We start from the raw sequence: 16,323 nt of genomic DNA, 5'->3' as shown, positions 1-16,323 counted from the left end.
AGGATGCCCCTGTATCTCGGTGAGTGTGAGCGAGGATGCCCCTGTATATCGGTGAGTGTGACGAGGATGCCCCTGTATCTCGGTGAGTGTGATGAGGATGCCCCTTTGCACCAATACACCATCGGTTTGCTCTGGGATTGAACATTTCTCAGTGTGATGATCAACGCTCCCCATCAGGTGGGACACAGACAGCTGCCCAGTGAAACCCAGTCAGTCCTTGTTCCCCATTAGAAATTCTCCCCTTTCTCACCCTCACCGACCCACACTTGTCTTCACTAATCTTGTTCTTTTTCCATCCTTGGACAATCTTTTCCAGTCCGCTTTGATCTTCCTTCCACCTTTACTCTCATCCTCTGCTTTTCCTCTCAATCTCTTGCTCCTTTTTTGTTGAATTCTAAACTGCTCCCAATCCTCAGCCTTCCTGCTTTTTCTGCTCACTTTATCTCACTCCTCTTTCCATCTAATCCTTTCCTTCATTTCTTTTCTTAGTCCCGGTGGGGCCGCTTTTCTTTTGCTGTTTTTGCCCAGAAAGGAATGAATGACGGGAAATCCGGCCCACTCTTCGCCTGAGGATAAACCCACTGACTGAAACTATCGATAGTTGGTGGGGAATTGGAGGGGAAACATCTCTCGGGGCCTCTCCACACACAAAGGGGGACATGTCCTTCCCTCCTGGGTCGGTCTCTCTCTCTCCATTTCACCCGTTCCGCCTCCGCCGCCATTTTCCCTCCAAACCGCTTTCTTCTTCACCAACTTCGCGCCATTCGGGCGTTGGAGAGCCGGGGCATGCGCAGTGATTATATTCACCGTCAATTAACGCCCCCTCCCACAACCGGCCCCTGCGATTGGGTCAGAAGTCGCTGATTGACATCTCCGCTCACCAATCGGGGCTCGGCACCCGCCCCGCGCTTCATTGACTGACCGCGAGAGGGGACGGCGACTCGGGCTCACGTGGCTGTTGATTTTAAATCTGTGTGGCCGTTAAACCGACACAGCGCGAGTGTGACGTCAGTAACCTGGCAACAGCGCGCGTCGTTGAGGGGAGGGGCCGCGAGCTGACTGATGGGAGAGTCCAGGCGACTGGAGAGGATCAACCGGTCCCCATCCACCGCCATCATCTCAATCCACCGCCATCCTCCCCCTGGAGAGGATCAACCGGTCCTCATCCACCGCCATCCTCCCCCCTGGAGAGGATCAACCGGTCCCCATCCACCGCCATCCTCCCCCCTGGAGAGGATCAACCGGTCCCCATCCACCGCCATCCTCCCCCCTGGAGAGGATCAACCGGTCCCCATCCACCGCCATCATCTCAATCCACCGCCATCCTCCCCCTGGAGAGGATCAACCGGTCCCCATCCACCGCCATCATCTCAATCCACCGCCATCCTCCCCCTGGAGAGGATCAACCGGTCCCCATCCACCGCCATCATCTCAATCCACCGCCATCCTCCCCCGGGTGGGGGTGTGAATCAGACGGTTAATCAGACTCATTCATTCCTTTCTCACCTCCAGACTCCACTATTCCAATACCCTCCTGCCCGTCCTCCCATCTTCCACCCTCCATAAACATCAGCTCATCCAAAACTCTGCTGCCCGTATCTGAACTCGCACCAAGTCCCGTTCACCCATCACCCCCTGTGCTCACTGACCGACATCCGCTCACGGTCCGGGAACTCCTCCATTTTAAAATTCTCATCCTGGTTTTCAAATCCCTCCATGACCCTCGCCCCTCTCACTATCTCTGTCACCTCCTCCAACCCTCCAAGATCTCTGCACTCCTACAATTCTGGCCTCTTGCCCAACCCCCGATTTCCATCACTCCACCATTGGCGGCCGTGCCTTCACCTGCCGGGGCCCCAAGCTCTGGAATTCCCTCCCGAAACCTCTCCACCTCTCTCTCTCCTCCTTTAAGACGGTCCTTAAAACCTACCTCATTGACCGAGCTCTGGATGGGCTCGAACCAGAGCTCTCCACAGCTGTAACATAACTTCCTCCCCTTTCTATTCCAGCCCTCTTGAGATAAAGGCCAGCACTCCTTTAGCTTTTTTGATTACTTCTTGTACCTGCCCACTGGGTTTTAGAGATTTGTCGACTTGGACCCCGAAATTTCTCTGCTCATCCACAGTTCCCACACTCTTCCCATTCAGAAAATATTCTGATTTGTCTTTTTCTGATCCAAAGTGGATGACCTCACACTTGCCCACATTAAACACCATCTCCCACAGTTTTCCTCACTCACTGAGTCTGTCTGTGTCCCTGGTTTCCAGTTTCCCAATAGGGTCAGATTCTGTTTTCAGTACAAAGTAACAGGTAATCAAATCTACTCTTTATTTGAGGTATTATGAGGTGTTACGGAGTTGAGGTACAGATCGGCTGTGATTTAATAGAATGACGGGACAGGATCGAGGGGCTGGACGGCCTCCTCCCGTTGCTGTGTAATGGACTCGAGGGGATCGACGGCCTCCTCCTGTTCCTGTGCACTGTTTATTGGGTGGGGTGAGAAACAAACGGGTAATGACACAGTGTCACACAGTTGGGGGAAGGCAGTCAACCGTGTGACACAGACAGTGAGAGAGGATGTGTGTATATATTAGTGAGTGATTGTGAGAGAGAGGATGCCTCTGTTTATCAGTGAGTGACTATGAGTGAGTGTATGAGAGAGGATGCCTCTGTATATCAGTGAGTGAGTGTGAGAGAGAGAGGATGCCTCTGCATATCAGTGAGTGAGTGTGAGAGAGAGAGAGAGTATGCCTCTGCATATCATTGACTGTGAGCGAGGATGCCTCTGCATATCAGTGAGTGAGTGTGAGAGAGAGAGGATGCCTCTGCATATCAGTGAGTGAGTGTGAGAGAGAGAGAGGATGCCTCTGTATATCAGTGAGTGAGAGAGACAGGATGCCTCTGTATATCAGTGAGTGAGTGTGAGAGAGAGAGAGGATGCCTCTGTATATCAGTGAGTGAGTGTGAGAGAGAGAGGATGCCTCTGCATATCAGTGAGTGAGTGTGAGAGAGAGAGGATGCCTCTGCATATCAGTGAGTGAGTGTGAGAGAGAGAGGATGCCTCTGCATATCAGTGAGTGAGTGTGAGAGAGAGAGAGGATGCCTCTGTATATCAGTGAGTGAGAGAGAGGATGCCTCTGCATATCAGTGAGTTAGTGTGAGAGAGAGAGGATGCCTCTGCATATCAGTGAGTGAGTGTGTGAGAGAGAGGATGCCTCTGCATATCATTGACTGTGAGCGAGGATGCTTCTGTGTATCAGTGACTGATTCTGAGTGAGTCAGTGTGTGAGAGAGGATGCCCTTGTATATCAGTGAGTGAGTGAGTGTGTGTGTGTGAGCGAGGGTGCCCATGTATATCAGTGAGTGAGAGAGACAGGATGCCTCTGCATATCAGTGAGTGAGTGTGAGAGAGAGAGGATGCCTCTGCATATCAGTGAGTGAGTGTGAGAGAGAGAGAGGATGCTTCTGTATATCAGTGAGTGAGAGAGAGGATGCCTCTGCATATCAGTGAGTTAGTGTGAGAGAGAGAGGATGCCTCTGCATATCAGTGAGTGAGTGTGTGAGAGAGAGGATGCCTCTGCATATCATTGACTGTGAGCGAGGATGCTTCTGTGTATCAGTGACTGATTCTGAGTGAGTCAGTGTGTGAGAGAGGATGCCCTTGTATATCAGTGAGTGAGTGAGTGTGTGTGTGTGAGCGAGGGTGCCCATGTATATCAGTGAGTGACACTGAGTGAGTGTGTGTGAGAGAGGCTGCCTCTGTGTTTCAGTGAGTGACTCTGAGTGAGTGTGTGAGAGAGAGGATGCCCCTGTGTATCAGTGAGTGACTGTGAGTGAGTGTGTGAGAGAGAGGATGCCTCTGTTTATCAGTAAGTGACTCTGAGTGAGTGTGAGAGAGAGAGGAGCCTCTGTATATCAGTGAGTGACTCTGAGTGAGTGTGTGAGAGAGAGGATGCCCCTGTATATCAGTGAGTGACTGAGTGAGTGTGTGAGAGAGCGGATGCCTCTGCATATCAGTGAGTGTGAGCGAGGATGCCCATGTGTATCAGTGAGTGACTCTGAGTGAGTGTGAGAGAGGATGCCTCTGTAAATCAGTGAGTGATTCTGAGTGAGTCCGTGTGTGAGCGAGGATGCCCATGTATATCAGTGAGTGACTCTGAGTGAGTGTGAGAGAGAGGATGCCCCTGCGTATCAGTGCGTGACTCTGAGTGAGTGTGAGAGAGGATGCCTCTGTGTATCAGTGCGTGACTCTGAGTGAGTCAGTGTGTGAGAGAGGATTCCTCTGTAAATCAGTGAGCGAGTGTGAGAGAGAGAGGATGCCCCTGTATGTCAGTGAGTGTGAGCGAGGATGCCCCTGTACATCAGTGAGTGAGTGTGTGTGAGTGAGTGTGTGTGAGCGAGGATGCCCCTGTATATCAGTGAGTGTGTGAGCGAGGATGCCCCTTTCGATCAGTGAGTGTGAGCGAGGATGCCTCTGTATATCAGTGAGTGACTCTGAGTGAGTGTGAGAGAGGATGCCCCTGTATATCAGTGAGTGTGTGGGAGAGAGGATGCCCCTGCATATCAGTGAGTGAGTGTGTGAGAGAGGATGCCTCTGTATATCAGTGAGTGACTCTGAGTATCTTTGTGTATTTTGTGTGGGGAGAAGCGGCAGGATGATGAAACCCGACCTTTAACCATCAACAACTTGTAAAATCCGACACAGACTGGAACTGAACAAGTTAAATTGCCAGAAGACATGTGTCCGTATCACAGGTTGCATCACACATTGCAAGTGGTGTCAACGTGCAAAGTGCAGAAAGCTCTTCCTCATCAACCCAAAGTTTGAGGAAGTGAGTTCCCACAAACGGGAACCGTTCGCTTCTGTCTCTGCAAGTTTCAGCATTTTGCTGTTACTTTGTGTCACTCAGGGGCAGATATTTTGAGACCCACTCAGTTCCCCTTTCAGTTTGATTTTTTACCAGAAGGTTTATTCAATCCCTGTGTTTTTTAATTAAAGGAGCACTGGGTTTCAATTCGACCCGAACATTCACCTGAGAATAATGGGGTCACCCGCATTTGGTGTTGATTAATTGTCTGCATTAGGTTTTATCTTTAATTCTCATCACCATCTGGTTTCCACCCAGAATCTCATTTCCGTTCCCTGAGCTTGCTGACAACTTACAGCCGCCAAATGGAAGAAGTGCTTTGAACTTTGTGTCTCTGCACTTATACTTGTTTTACATAGAACATATTATAACCCCACCATTTCTTAACAACGGTATTACTTATGATGATCACTTTGTAATATGAAAGTTACATGACACGTCAGACTTGTAAAGGGCCTGTCGCTCGCTGATGTTTTGAAATCACATCGGTCCTCTATTTACACCTGCTAAGTAAAATTAAATATATTTATCAATCGATAAACGGATGGTTAGAAAAATCCTTTTAAGATTAATATGCATCGATAATCTGTATCTGTCTTCACAGCAGAAGACACAAAAAGCAATGGGGAACAAAGGGGCAAATGAGAGTGAGAAACTTAAAACAATTAATATCAGTAGAGAAAAAGTACTTGAGAAACTAATGGGACTAAAGCTGATAAATCCCCTGGACCTGAAGGCCGACATCCGAGGGTTCTAAAAGAGGTGGCTGCAGAGAGAGTGGATGCATTGGTTATGATCTTCCAAAATTCCCTCGATTCTAGAGCGGTCCCAGCGGATCGGAAGGTAGCAAATGTAACCCCGCTATTAAAGAAAGGAGGGAGAGAGAAAATAGGGAACGACAGGCCAGTTAGCCTGACATCAGTCATCAGGAAAATGCTGAAATCCATTAAGGCAGTGGTAACACGGCACTTAGAAAATCATAAGATGATTAGGCAGAGTAAACATGGTTTTATGAAAGTAAATTTGTTCAACACGATTTTCCCAAGAGTTCTTTGAAGATGTAACTAGCAGGGTAGATAAAGGGGAACCAGCGGATGTCGTATACTTGGACTTCCAAAAGTCATTCGATAAGGTGTCACATAAAAGGTTGTTACTTAAGTTAAGGGGGTTGGGGGTAATATATTGGCATGGATAGAGGGTTGGTTAACACACAGAAAACAGAGAGTAGGGATAAATGGGCCATTTTCAGGTTGGCAGGCTGTAACTAGTGGGGTGCTGCAGGGATCGGTGCTTGGCCCTCAGCTGGTTACAATCGATGTTAGTGTTATGTGGATCGACTGGAGAAGCTGGGGTTGTTCTCCTTGGAACAGAGAAGGTTTACAGGAGATCTGATAGAGGTATTCAAAATCATGGAGGGGAGTCTATAACGAGGGGGCACAGATTTAAGGTGAGAGGGGAGAGATACAAAAGGATCCAGAGGGGCAATTTTTTCACTCAAAGGGTGGTGAGTGTCTGGAACGAGCTGCCAGAGGCAGTAGTAGAGGCGGGTACAATTTTGTCTTTTAAAAAGCATTTGGACAGTTACATGGGGAAGATGGGTATCGAGGGATATGGGCCAAGTGCAGGCAATTGGGACTAGCTTAGTGGTATAAACTGGGCGACATGGACATGTTGGGCCGAAGGGCCTGTTTCCATGTTGTAACTTCTATGATTCTATGATTCTATAGAGAGAATCTGTTCCCATTGGCGGAAGGGTCAAGAATCAGAGGACATAGATTTAAGGTGATTGGCAAAATAACCAAAAGCGACATGAGGAGAAACCTTTTTACGCAGCGAGTGGTTATGATCTGGAATGCACTGCCCGAGGGGGTGGTGGAAGCAGATTCAATCATGGCCTTCAAAAGGGAATTGGATAAACACTTGAAGGGGAAAAAAATGTCGGCCTACGGGGATAGGGCGGGGGAGTGGGACTAGCTAGATTGCTCTTGCATAGAGCCGGCACAGAGTCGACGGGCCGAATGGCCTCCTTCCATGTTGTAACCATTCTATGATTCTATGACTTAGATGAAGGGACCGAGTGTAATGTCTCCAAGTTTGCCGACGATACAAAGGTAGGTGCGAAAGTCTGTGAGGAAATAATGTGGGGAAATGTGAGGTTATTCACTTTGGTCGGAAGAATAGAAAAACAGAATATTTTTTAAATGATGAGAAACTATTGAATGTTGGTTTTCAGAGAGATTTGGGTGTCCTCGTTTCATGGTCTGAATATATAGATAGGAGTTTACACTGAATGTTTCATGGTCTCAATATATAGGGAGGAGTTTACACTGAATGTTTCATGGTTGAATATATAGGGAGGAGTTTACACTGAATGTTTCATGGTCTGAATATATCGATAGGAGATTACACTGAATGTTTCATGGTCTGAGTATATCGATAGGAGTTTACACTGAATGTTTCATGGTCTGAATATTTAGATTAGGAGTTTACACTGAATGTTTCATGGTCTGAATATATCGATAGGAGTTTACACTGAATGTTTCATGGTCTGAATATATCGATAGGAGTTTACACTGAATGTTTCATGGTCTGAATATAACGATAGGAGATTACACTGAATGTTTCATGGTCTTTCGGATATAAATTAGAAACAACGCCTCTTGTACTGAGATCTGACAGATTGTTACCCTGGCAATAGAGGAAATCACTCAACGAAAATAACTGAAACAGAAATAACAAAAACCACCATCGTTGGGAGTTTAGTTCAGATGAAGATTCACCCTGAACATTCAGACACTTTTTTAACCATGAGCTGCGATTCCAATAACGGATTTTTTACACCACAAGACCTGATACTGGGGATTTACTGAATTCACCAACAGTTTGAGCTCGACAGAACATTAAGCAGCACCGCATCTACAGAAGGACATGGATAAAACAGTCACATTATTAAAAACAGACCCCGTCTGCTCTGAAAATCTGATTGTCTTAATCACTCTAAACCTGTAACTATTAACAGTGACCATTTCAATTACTGCCACAATACTGAATTCGATGGCGATAAATCTGATCGTCACATTCTTTATACATCTGGAATATTACAAAATTTGGACAAACCACATTTCTGCAAACTCCAGTTCGTGTTTAAAGGGCTGAAAGACAGTGTTTATATTTTCTGCTAAAAGCACGTTCCCATAACAAGAATATAAGAAATCGCAGCAGGAGTAGGCCATCCGGCCCCTCAAGCCTGCTCCACCATTCAAGAAGGTCATGGTTCATCTTCAATCTCAACTCCACTTTCCCGCCCGATTCCCATTTCCCTTGATTCCCCTCGAGTCCAATAATCTATCGATCTCAGCCTTGAATATATTCAATGACTGAGCATCCACAGCCCTCTGGGGTAGAGAATTCCAAAGATTCACAACCCTCTGAGTGAAGAAATTCCTCCTCATTTCAGTCCTAAATGGCCGATCCCTTATCCTGAGACTACACTCCCTCGTTCTCTGGCCAGGGGAAACAGCCTCTCAGCATCTACCCTGTCAAGCCCCCTCAGAATCTTATGTTTCATTGAGATCACCTCTCATTCTTCTAACCTCCAGAGAGTATTGGCCCATTCTACTCAATCTCTCCTCATAGGACAGCCCTGTCATCCCAGGAATCAATCTAGTGAAACTTCACTGCACCCCAGCTAAGGCAAGTATATCCTTCCTTAGATAAGGAGACCAAAACTGTACACAGTACTCCAGGTGTGGTCTCACTAAAGCCCTGTACAATTGCAGCAAGACTTTCTTATTCTTGTACTCCAACCCCCTTGCAATAATCAGGTGATTGTGTTGAAAGAGCACGGAAATGAATCTGGATTGTATGGGGAAAAAGATCGCTCTCAGTTTAATAAAAAGAACCCTCGGCCGAGGCCGGGAGCTGGATCAGGTGATCACCCAGAACATTATTCTGATACAAAACACAAAATAATCAATTGGAAGAAATTTTACAAATCACTATTTTAAAAATAAGATTTACGTATTATTTTATCACCAGTTTATATTTAAATTATCATTTAATTCAACTGCAATTGTGTAACCCAGGAATAGATTTACTGATGGGAAATAACATTATGTAAAACCCAGTATCCAGTTCAGAATTGTAAGATGATTGATTTTGATAGTTGGATATAAAATATATTTGAATTCAGTAACACTGCCTGGTACTACATTAACACATGGTATAATATTGATATTATGGGGACCATAAATGTGGGTTCTTTCCGAGTTCGTGTTGGGGACGGGGAGACACTGTATATCTGCTGGGCTCTGCCTCAGACTGGAGTCACCTCTTCGATCAAACCCCTTCACCCTAAAACACACACAAGATTCATTTGTGATTGTGTGCTGAAGCACAGAATGCATTGTGAGCCGAGTGGGAACTTGAGAATTTGGTAAGAGGGGGACTCTGTTGAAGTAGCGGGTGAATTGAAACTAAAAATTTTGTTTAAAATTTAACACAGAACTTTAAAACTTTAAAAGAAACTGCAAGTTAGGTAACAGTTAACAGAAACAGTAAGTCAGTGGCAGTTAATGGTCAATCAGCTGTAGGTGATTGTCTGAATAGAGGGTAATTAATGTGAGTTGGAAGTTAACTGAGCAGTTTTAAGTGCTGTTCTCAAAAGGTTTATAAAGTAGAAGGTTACCTGCTGAAGCACAGAGTGTATTGCAAACGGAGTGGATTGTGGACTGAGTGAGAACTTGATGAGGGGGGAAAGGCCAGTGCACAGAGAGGAAGTGCTCTGAGATACCTGAAATAAAAGGATAGGCTAATCGGGATAAGTGAATTCATAATAAAGCATCTAATGGGAGTTTAGAAAAAAAAAGGTTCCTTAATATAATGGACGGGCAGCAGAGACCCATTGCCTGTAATTTCTGTGCCATGTGGGAACTTCAGGACTCTTCATGTGTTCTGGAGGGCCATGTGTGCAGGAAATGCCTCCAGTTGCTCGAGCTCAAGCTGAGGGTTTCTGAGCTTGAGGGGCAGCTGGACTCACTGCAGAGCATAAGGGAGGCAGAAGGTTTCCTGGATCGTCCGTTACAAGAGGTGGTCACCACACATCCACAGAGAGTTCAGGATAGCAAGTGGGTGGCCATCCGAAAGGGCAGCAAGAGTCAGGCAGTGCAGGAATCTGCTGGGTGTGTGCCACTCTCAAACCAGTATTCAGCACTGAATACCAGTGAGGGTGACGACACCTCGAAGGAGTGCAGTCCTGAGCCTGGAGCCATGGGGCAAAGGACTGCACAGGGGGGCACAGTGAAGTGTAGAAATGCAGTAGTCATGGGGAATTTGATAGTCAGGGGGACACACAGGTGTTTCTATGACCGCTGACGTGAGTCCTGCATGGTGTGTTGACCCCCTGGTGCCAGGGTAAAGGACATCACAGAGATGGTGCAGAACAGTCTGAGGAGGGAAGGGGAACTGCCAGAAGTCATGGTCCATTTGGGAACCAACGACACAGGAAAGGAAAGGGATGAGTCCGGCAGCTCGAGTTTCAGGAGGTCGGGTGGAAGTTAAAAAGCAGGACCTCAAAGGTGGTAATCTCTGGATTACTCCCAGTGCCAATGCTAGTGAGTATAGGAATAGGAAGATAAGGCAGGTTAATGCACGGCTAGAGACATGGTGCAAGAGGGAGGGCGCCAGATTGTTGGGGCATTGGGACCAGTTTTGGGGCAGGTGGGACCTGTTAAAGATGGACAGGTTGCATCTCAACAGAGCTGGGACTAATGTCCTTGCAGGGAGGTTCCCTAGTGCTGTCAGGGGAGGGGGGGTTTAAACTAATTTGGCAGGGGGATGGGCACCAGGATGCAGCATTAGAAAGGAGGAACAAGGTGCACAGAGGATTGGGAGAGACAGATAACACTAGAGTAAGAAGTAGTACAGGATTAGGGGGATCAGACTAATAGAGAATACGAGAAGGCCTACGATAGGCTTACAGTGCATGTGATTAAATGCATGAAGCGTGGTAAATAAGGTTGGTGAGCTGCAGGCGCAAATAGCCACATGGAATATGATGTCATGGCGATAACAGAGACCTGGCTCGAAAAAAGGCAGGATTGGGTGCTAAATATTCCTGGATACAAAGTGTTCAAGAAAGATAGGGAAGGACAAAAATGGAAGGCGGAGGGGGGTGTGGCAGTATTGATTAAGGAGAATATTGCAGTGCTGGAGAGAGAGGATGTCCTGGAGGGGTCAAGGACAGAATCTATTTGGATAGAGTGAAGGAACAATAGAGGCGCCATTGCACTACTGGGTGTATTCTATCGGCCACCAACTAGTGGGAAGGATACAGAGGAGCAAATTTGCAGAGAAATTACAGAGAGGTTGAAGAACTGTCGAGTAGTGATAATGGGGGACTTCAACTATCCTAATATAGACTGGGTGAGTAATAGTGTAAAGGGCAAAGAGGGGGAGGAATTTCTGAAATGTGTTCAAGAAAACTTTCTTGATCAGTATGTTTCCGGCCCAGAGGAAGGAGGCATTGCTGGATCTGGTTCTGGGGAATGAGGTGGAGCAAGTGTCAGTGGGGGAGCATTCAGGAAATAGTGATCATAGTATCATAACATTTCGATTAGTTATAGAAAAAGAAAAGGAACAATCTAAAGTAAAAATACTGAATTGGAGGAGGGCCAATTTCAGTGGGTTGAGATCAGATCTGGCCCGGGTAAATTGGAATCAAAGATTGACAGGCAAAACTGTCATCGAACAATGGGTGGCCTTTAAAGAGGAGATGGTTCAAGTACATTCCCACGAGGGCAACTAAAGCCAGCGCTCCCTGGATGATGAAAGAGATAGAGAGTAAGATGAAGCTGAAAAAGGGGGCATATGACAGATGTCAGGTTGATAACACAAGCGAGAATCAGGCTGAATATAGAAAGTACAGAGGAAAAGTGAAAAAGGAAATAAGAGGGGCAAAGAGAGAGTATGAGAATAGACTGGCAACTAACATAAAAGGGAATCCAAAAGTCTTCCACAGGCAGATAATAGTAAACCGGTAGTAAGAGGAGGGTGGGGCCGATTAGGGACCAAAAAGGAGATCTATGCATGGAGGCAGAGAGCATAGCTGAGGTACTAAATGGGTACTTTGCATCTGTCATTACCAAGGAAGAAGATGCTGCCAAAGTCACAGTAAAAGGGGAGGTAGTTGAGATACTGGATGGGCTAAAAATTGATAAAGAGGGGGTACCAGAAAGGCTGGCTGTGCTTAAAGTAGACAAGTCACCCGGTCCAGATGGGATGCATCCTCGGTTGCTGAGGGAAGTAAGGGTGGAAATTGCAGAGGTGCTGGCCGTAATTAGATACAGGATTGGAGAATTGCAAATGTTACACCCTTGTTCAAAAAAGCATGTAAGGGTAAACCTGGCAACTACAGGCCAGTCAACCTCGGTGGTGGGGGAGCTTTTAGAAACGATAATCTGGGACAAAATTATAGTCACTTGGACAAGTGTAGATTAGTAAAGGATAGCCAGCATGGATTTGTTAAAGGCAAATTGTCTTTAACGAACATGATTGAGTTTCTTGATGAGGTAACAAAGAGGGTTGATGGAATCATAGAAATTTACAGCACAGAAGGAGGCCATTCAGCCCATCGTGTCCTTGCCAGCCGAAAAAGAGCCATCCAGCCTAATCCCACTTTCCAGCTCTTGGTCCATAGCCCTGCAGGTTATGATACTTCAAGTGCATATCCAAGCACCTTTTTAAATGAGTTGAGGGCTTCTGCCTTTCGGGTCTCTCTCTCTGTCTTTGTGATCTGACCCCTTGTGTATTCAGTATTCTTGGATGTAATGTTTCCCTGACTAACCTGTTTGAACACCATCCACTCCTTTGATTGCTGTGATTATCTCTCTGCCGAGGTGTGATAGGGGGCAGTTGGAAAGATTATCTGTAATCACCAGGCATTGTTCTCTGACTAAAAATGCTGTGCCTTTGTGGAACCCTTCACTCAGCTGACGAAGGAGCAAAGCTCCGAAAGCTTGTGATTTCAAATAAAGCTGTTGGACTATGACCTGGTGTTGTGCAACTCCTTACATTTGTCCACCCCAGTCCATCACCGGCATCTCCACATCATTTAATTGAACACATCTCCTCACGATATCTTTACTGAATCCTCGTGTGCTCAAGTTTTCTGATTAGAAACTCAAATCAGTTATATCATGAAGGGATGGAAATGTGTGTGTGTGTATACGTTTACACTGTTTATCCAATATACATATGTTTACACTTTTGGTCAAGTTAGTATATAATTTTATAATATATATAAACTTTTACACTATTTCTTCGATGTATATAAACTTTTACACTATTTGTTCTATATCTATCTAAACTTTTACACCTTTTCTTCTTTAACTATAAACTTTTACACTATTTCTTCTATATCCATCTAAACTTTTACACATATCTATCGATCTGTATCTATCTCTCCATGGACAGTACACTATTTGTGGAGACCGGTCTCTGAGCAGCTGTACCACTGACCCGCACCAGACGCCGACACCTGCAGTCCAACACTCCTGTCCAACGTCACCTCAGCAGCGTCCCCACCAGAGAGCACTGGTTTGGTGCGCTGATGGAATGATGACCTGGGTGGCACACAACAAACGGCTGTGCAGCCGCGCCCACCCCAGTTAAGGTAGAACAGTGTCTGCAACCATCCGAGATCTCAGCGCCATTCCAATTCTGGCCTCTTGTGCATCCTCGATTTCCATCGCTCCACCATTGGCAGCCGTGCCTTCAGCTGCCAAGGCCCCAAGCTCTGGAATTCCCTCCCGAATTCTCTCCACCTCTCTCTGCTCCTTTAAGATGCTCCTTAAAACCTACCTCATTGACCAGGCTTTTGGTCATTTGTCCCAATATATCCTTTTGTGGCTCATTATGACATTTTACTATGTTAGAGGTGATATATTAATGCATGTTGTTGTTCTAAATAGAGGCATAGAGTACAAAGCAAGGAAGATATGTTGAACGTTTATAAAACACTGGTTTGACCACAACTGGAGTATTATGTCTAGTTCTGGGCAACGGACTTTAGGAAGGACGTGAAGGCCTGAGAGAAGGTGCAGAAGAGATTTACTAGAATGATTCCAGGGATGAGGGACTTCAGTTACGTGGATAGACTGGAGAAGGTGGGGTTATTCTCCTTGGAACAGAGAAGATTGAGAGGAGATTTGATAGAGGTGTTCAAAATCATGAAGGGTTCAGACAGAGTAAATAAAGAGAAACTATTCCCATTGGCGGAAGGATCGAGAACCAGAGGACACAGATTTAAGGCAATTGGCAAAAGAACCAAAGGCGACATGAGGAAAAACTTATTTTTTTCAATGACTGTGTGTTTTGAGACAGAAGCTGATCTCATTTCACATTTCATTGCACGGCCTCATGCTGGATAATTGTACTCGGTGATCAGACTCTCCCAGTCTCAGTCTCACCATTTCCCCCCTTACCTTGTAACCTTTGTGGACTGTCCACAGGACCAGTGTTTATCTGAGGAAATGGGACTTTCTCGTACCTTTCTCCCCAGTCGATCTATGGAAGCTCTTTGAATCGGAAGGGTTCTCTCTGGTTGCTGCTCTCTCAATCCTGTGCTGGTTCACCTGCTGTTGTTCCTCAGTCTACAATCCCTGTTTACTTCCAGCTGTGGACTTTTCTCAATCACTCTGTCATTCACCGGGAGATCTAATGACGGCAGGGCAGAAAATGAGACCAATATTGACGGTGTCGTTACCCCACTCCCCTCCCCTCCCCCCCCCCCTCCCCCCCCCTCCCCTCCCCTCACCCCCCTCCCCCCCCTCCCCTCCCCACCCCCCTCCCCCCCCTCCCCTCCCTCCCTCCCCCTCCCCCCCCCTCCCCCTCCCCCCTCCCCCTCTCCCCCCTCCCCCTCCCCCTCCCCCCTCCCCCCTCCCCTCCCCTCCCCTCCTCCCCTCCCCCTCCCCTCCTCCCCTCCCCCTCCCCTCCTCCCCTCCCCCTCCCCCTCCTCCCCTCCCCCTCCCCTCCTCCCCTCCCCCTCCCCTCCTCCCCTCCCCCTCCCCTCACACACGGTCCCGTGACTCCACTCAACCACCCACCCGGTCCCGTGACCCCACAAACTCCCAACCCGGTCCCGTGACCCCACTCACCCGCCCCGATCCGGTCCCGTGACCCCACTCACCCCCCCCCCCCACCCGGTCCCGTGACTCCACTCACCCCCCCCCCCCCACCCGGTCCCGTGACTCCACTCACCCCCCCCCCCCCACCCGGTCCCGTGACTCCACTCACCCCCAACCCGGTCCCGTGACCCCACCACCCCCAACCCGGTCCCGTGACCCCCCCACCCCCCCCACCCTGTCCCGAGATGGTGACGGGCGGGGCGGGGACTGTCACTCACGGTGCGGTTTTCAGGGGTGACGGTGACGGGCGGGGCGGGGACTGTCACTCACGGTGCGGTTGTCAGGGGTGATGGTGACGGACGGGGCGGGGACTGTCACTCACGGTGCGGTTGTCAGGGGTGATGGTGACGGGCGGGGCGGGGACTGTCACTCACGGTGCGGTTTTCAGGGGTGACGGTGACGGACGGGGCGGGGACTGTCACTCACGGTGTGGTTTTCAGGGGTGATGGTGACGGGCGGGGCGGGGCGGGGACTGTCACTCACGGTGCGGTTTTCAGGGGTGATGGTGACGGGCGGGGCGGGGACTGTCACTCACGGTGCGGTTTTCAGGGGTGATGGTGACGGGCGGGGCGGGGACTGTCACTCACGGTGCGGTTTTCAGGGGTGATGGTGACGGGCGGGGCGGGGACTGTCACTCACGGTGCGGTTTTCAGGGGTGATGGTGACGGTGACGGAGGGGGGGGACTGTCACTCACGGTGCGGTTTTCAGGGGTGACGGTGACGGAGGGGGCGGGGACTGTCACTCACGGTGTGGTTTTCAGGGGTGACGGTGACGGGCGGTGGGGGGGACTGTCACTCACGGTGTGGCTTTCAGGGGTGACGGTGACGGGCGGTGGGGGGGACTGTTACTCACGGTGCGGTTTTCAGGGTTGACGGTGACGGACGGGGCGGGGACTGTCACTCACGGTGCGGTTTTCAGGGGTGACGGTGACGGAGGGGGCGGGGACTGTCACTCACGGTGCGGTTTTCAAGGTTGACGGTGACGGGCGGGGCGGGGACTGTCACTCACGGTGCGGCTTTCAGGGGTGACAGTGACGGACGGGGCGGGGACTGTCACTCACGGTGCGGTTGTCAGGGGTGACGGTGACGGAGGGGGCGGGGACTGTCACTCACAGTGCGGTTTTCAGGGGTGACGGAGGGGGCGGGGACTGTCACTCACGGTGCGGTTTTCAGGGGTGACGGAGGGGGCGGGGACTGTCACTCACGGTGCGGTTTTCAGGGGTGACGGAGGGGGCGGGGACTGTCACTCACGGTGCGGTTTTCAGGGGTGA

The sequence above is a fragment of the Heptranchias perlo genome, unplaced genomic scaffold (assembly GCF_035084215.1).
Source record: "Heptranchias perlo isolate sHepPer1 unplaced genomic scaffold, sHepPer1.hap1 HAP1_SCAFFOLD_98, whole genome shotgun sequence".
NCBI classification, from domain to species: domain Eukaryota; kingdom Metazoa; phylum Chordata; class Chondrichthyes; order Hexanchiformes; family Hexanchidae; genus Heptranchias; species Heptranchias perlo.
The sequence above is the reverse complement of the archived record's forward strand: the minus strand, read 5'-3'. Positions refer to the sequence as shown.